We start from the raw sequence: 5,056 nt of genomic DNA, 5'->3' as shown, positions 1-5,056 counted from the left end.
TGTTAGCCAGGATGGTCTCGATCTCCTGACCTCGTGACCTGCCCATCTTGGCCTCCCAAAGTGCTGGGATTACAGGCTTGAGCCACTGCGCCCGGCCCACACCCAGCCTTTTTTAGAGATGGAGTTTTACTCTTGTCGCCCAGGCTGGAGTGCAATGGCATGATCTTAGCTCACTGCAACCTCCACCGCCCAGGTTCAAGCGATTCTCTGGCCTCAACCTCCCAAGTAGCTGGGACTATAGGCACATGCCACCATGCCTGGCTAATTTTTGTATTTTTCGTAGAGATGAGGCTCCACCATGTTGGCCAGGCTGGTCTCGAACTCCTGACCTCAGGTGATCCGCCCGCCTCGGTCTCTCAAGGTGTTGGGATATTTATTATACAGACGTGAGCCACCGCTCCCAGCCCACTATGGGAACTTTTTAATGAGCTTTTATTCATGTGCCAATCAGGATGAAAGTTGGACTTTATTTTGAACATGTGAACATGTACCTCTTGTTTTCTAGAAATTTTTTTTTCTATTACCAATAATTGGGGGGAGATAACCAATGGTGAGGGATGGGGGAAGAAGGGACTGGCAGAGACAGATCAGGAACTGTGGGTCTGGTTCTTGGTTTTTCTGGGGGTTACCAATTACAGCCTCCCAGGATCCTTTATGAAATCCAAATCTTGAGTTCCTCTTAAGAGACATCCAAATGTGTGCCAGGATCCCCAGGCACTGCCCAAGAAGATACAAAGGATGTTCTTCAACGTGGGCTTGTCTGCTCTAGAACTTTTAGAATAAAGATAGGCGCTGACCTCCCTCTCTGTGGCCAGACCATGTGGCCTGTCCCATTCCTGCATTGTGGACCAAGCTTAAGTAATGCTCCAAGTCCTGCTTCACTGACAAGGTAAGTCACTGGCACTTAGAGATAATAGTCTTTTTAATTGGCTCACTCCCAGTTCGTGTACACCACACTTTGATTCAGTCTTGGGTTTCCTTATGGATGGGCACATGGGGCAGGCCTGCCCCTGGTTCTACTTTAACAATTTCTAGTGCTTGGAGATTAAAAACAATGACAAAAATCTATACAATGGTTTGAGTGCTGAATGACGTCTCAGGCACCCAAATGCTCTTGGGGGAAACGGGAGCCAAGCAGTATCTAGAGAAAAAGTTCCACATGCGCCCTTCTATCTTTATCCCTCTGGCCCCATGCCTTTGGTTTCCAGTTATAAAATGGCTTTGGAGCAGTAATAACGGCCGGCATTTATTGAATGGTTTCTTTTCTTCAGGTACTGAACATCCATGGCAGACGCCGTTCTTTCCCTCTTAAAGATGCAGACACTGAAGCTCAGAGAAGTTGTCCCGCACCCAGTATGAGATAGAGAGGTACAGGGTAAAAACATATCAGCTGAAGGATTTAGCATTTGGGGAAGAAGGAATAAGCCCTGAATGGAGTAGATCAAAGGCTCCCCAGTGATTGGATTTAAAATTAAGGAAAAAGAAACAGAATTCAGCCCTCTCCACACCCGTAACCAAACAGTTCCTTTGAAGGCACCAAGCCTGATGCTCATCCCAACAAAAAGAATGATCTGGAGAAGAGGGCAGAGCTGGTGACAAGAGAACCCCCCAGGCAGCCTCCTCATCTGGCCAGGAGTCCCCCGCTCCCTCCTACAGCTCTCCAGACAGCCTTTCCTACTTGCTGAACCTGCAACTTGAAGTGAGCTCCACTTTCCAAAGTATATTTGTGAACCAATCAAACTAACCCAGGCGGCCAGCTCCATGCTGGAGGTGTGTGCCAGATGAAAGCCAAGAGGACATTTTTAAGAGCCTTAAGTTTATTCATCGGAACTTTAATAAAACAATATGTCCATGGCCTAGGGCAGGTATAATTTTCATAATTTATGGGTCTGTGAGACAGGAAGAGAGCTTGGGGTTTTATTGTGTTTTGCACGATAAATGGCATTCCAATTGTCTACATGATGTTCTTTAAGGACTCTTGTCTGGCAGGAACACAGGCCTTCTGGAGCCCACCTGGGCCTCGAGGCCTGAGGCAAGGGATAATTATGAATACATCTGTATGTGTTAAGCAGGAGATGATTGAAAAACTCCCTCTGTTCCTTCTGTCATTAGAAGACACTTCCTATGCTGACACCTATATTAACATTTAACTGTTGCAAGGGTTGGGACCCTTCCTGTTCCCTTCCTTTCCCACCTTCTCCTCCCTTGGGCCTGCCCTTTTCTTTCCTGTAACTGAAGAGACTCGGGTAAATTTCTCTTGATTGGCTTCCCTCCCGTTGGGCATGGTGGAGGGGGTGACGGGACTCTGAACCAAAAAACACAAAAAACACCATGATCTACAGATCAAGACAGTGGAACTCTAGGTAATGTGTTGTTTTGGGTTTTTTTGGTTTTTTTTGGTGTGTGTATGGGTTTTTTTATTGTTGTTGTTTTTGGTTTGTTTGTTTGTTTTTTTGAGACAGGATCTCACTCTGTCATCCAGGCTGGAGTGCAGTGGCATGATCTTAGCTTACTGCAGCCTCGACTTCCTGGGCTGAGGGGAACCGCACACCTCAGCCTCAACTTCCTGGGCTGAGGGGAACTGCTCGCCTCAGCCTCCTGAGTAGCTGGGACTGCAGGCATGTGCCACCATACCTAGCTATTTTTTTTTTTTTTTGTATTTTTAGTAGAGACGGGGTTTCACCATGTTGTCCACACTGTTCTCAAACTCCTGACCTCAAGCAATCCTCCCGCCTTGGCCTCCCAGAGTATTAGGATTACAGCTGTGAGACACTGCGCCCCACCTGGGTGATATTCGAATTGGAATCAGCGGTTAGAATACCTGCAGACTGATTGCTTCTATAATATTAAGCCCTCAGGTAACAGTGGCCAAGTGGCCTTATAAAATAATAATTACAGTAATTACCACTTCTGAGCACAGATGCATTATCATTTACTTTTTTGTTTTTTTTGTTTGTTTATTTGTTTTTGTTTTTTTGAGATGGAGTCTCATTCTGTCTCTCAGGCTGGAGTGCAGTGGGTGTGTGATCTCAGCTCACTGCAACCTCTGCCTCCCAGACTCAATTCTTCTGCCTCAGCCTCCTGAGTAGCTGGGATTACAGGGTGAGCCACCCAGCCCGACCATCATTTACAATCTTGAAAACAGTCAAATTAGGTTGATGTAATCAGCCCCATTGTATAGAGGAGAAAAGCAAAGGTCGGAGAGATAAAGTCACTTGCCCAAGGCCACACAGCTGATAAGTGGTAGGCCTGGAATTTTCACCCTGAGGATATGCCTCCAAAGTCAGTGAGCTGCTTGCTAAGGCCCTGCTCTTTCAGATCAGTTCAATTCGCACCTGCCCTGGGTTGCTTTCCTGTGTCCCCAGAAAGAGCCTTCCTTCCCACTTGTGCTTCTGTAGAAGTTGATAGAATATGTAGTTTGTTTCAACAAATAACATATAGACTAATCAAGATGGGACTTGAGCCCAGGTCTAACCACTGAACAACAACACTGTTCTGAAACTGACCTTAGAAAGGATCTTCTATTACTACACAACATTGCTTTTGGCCAGCTTTCCTTATTTCCTCTACAATAGAAAGAATAATTTGGGCTGTGATGGCCAGAGACCGTTCGGGGAAGGGGCAATAATCTTACAGAGGAGAGAGGGGGCTGTAAATTGCTTCAGATAATTCAAAAAGTCAGGGTCTGGCCAGGCGTGGTGGCTCACACCTGTAATCCCAGCACTTTGGGAGGCTGAGACAGATAGATCACTTGAGGTCAGGAGTTCGAGACCAGCATGGTCTCCACTAAAACAAAAATTAGCTGGGCATGGTGGCAGGTACAGTCCGCTGCTTGGGTCACTACTCTGCTACCTTCACTAGCTGTGATCTTGGGAGAGTGACTGCCCTTCTAATAACGGTTGGCACCAATAGTAATCCCAACTACTCAGGAGGCTGAGGGGAAAGAATCGCTTGAACCCGGGAGGCAGAGGCTGGGTGAGCAGAGATCACACCACTGCACTCCAGCCTGGGCGACAGAGTAAGACCCTGTCTCAAAAAAAAAAAAAAAAAGTCAGCATCTGGTGGCTTTGTGGAAAAGATGCATTACACAGAGACAGAGGGGTGCAGATGCAGGCCACTCCTGCTCTTCCAGGGGCAAAGGCACATTCCTCCTGTGCCAGCCTTGGGGTCCGATGGATGGGGCAGGACCAGAGAGCTGAAGCAGCTGGGGTGTGGTGGATGGGGAAGGAGTTGGGGAACCCCATGTTACAAATAGTGCTCTACTCAATCCTGCCAGGCCACGCCTTGACCATTTCCCTGGCCAGCCCTGGATTACTAAAGCACTCTAAGATGCATATCTAACAGGATTCAAGAACTAGTGTCCAGCCAGCCAGGGCCAGTTCCCAGAGTATGCCTGGCGTGGGCCTTGGGGCTCTCTGAGCAGTGACTGCTCCTTCCACTGGCCATTCCTTTTAGAACAATATGGTGGGGAAGAGCACAGAGCCTTACAATCCGCTGCATAGGCCACTGCTCTGCCGCCCTCACTAGCTGTGATCTTGGGAGAGTGGCTGCCCTTCTAATAGTAGTTGGAAGATTAGATTGTGACTTTGCACAGCACTCAGCCCAGCATTGACAACTGTTGTTAATATCTGAAAGACGGGAGAGTAGAGGATAGAAGAACTCGCCTCTCCTCTCCTCTTAGCCTCAGTTTCTTCATCTTCAGCCTGGCAGTCTGGGCCATGTAGGCAGGAAGTCACAAACTGTTGGCCCACAGTGATTCAAAAACTGTTGGTTGTCATCATTCAGAAATTAAGAGATTTCAAATTCTGATCAAAACTTTTCTTGAAAAATACTGAGAGCTGTCCTGCTGGGCCCCCATTCCCTAAGGCAGCGATGGGCTAGAGCAGAAGGGCAGCTTCCCTTCCCAAACCAGGCACAGCCCTTCAGTCTCCTTCAGTACCTCTCCCAATTAAGTACCAATGCCCAGTTCCCCTGGGCTGGATGCCCGTTGCCATCAATCATTGTGTTTGCACCTTGATGTCCCTTATGCCTCGCCTTTTTCCACACTTGATGCTGG

The sequence above is a fragment of the Colobus angolensis genome, unplaced genomic scaffold (assembly GCF_000951035.1).
Source record: "Colobus angolensis palliatus isolate OR3802 unplaced genomic scaffold, Cang.pa_1.0 Scaffold183, whole genome shotgun sequence".
NCBI lineage: Eukaryota > Metazoa > Chordata > Mammalia > Primates > Cercopithecidae > Colobus > Colobus angolensis.
The sequence above is the reverse complement of the archived record's forward strand: the minus strand, read 5'-3'. Positions refer to the sequence as shown.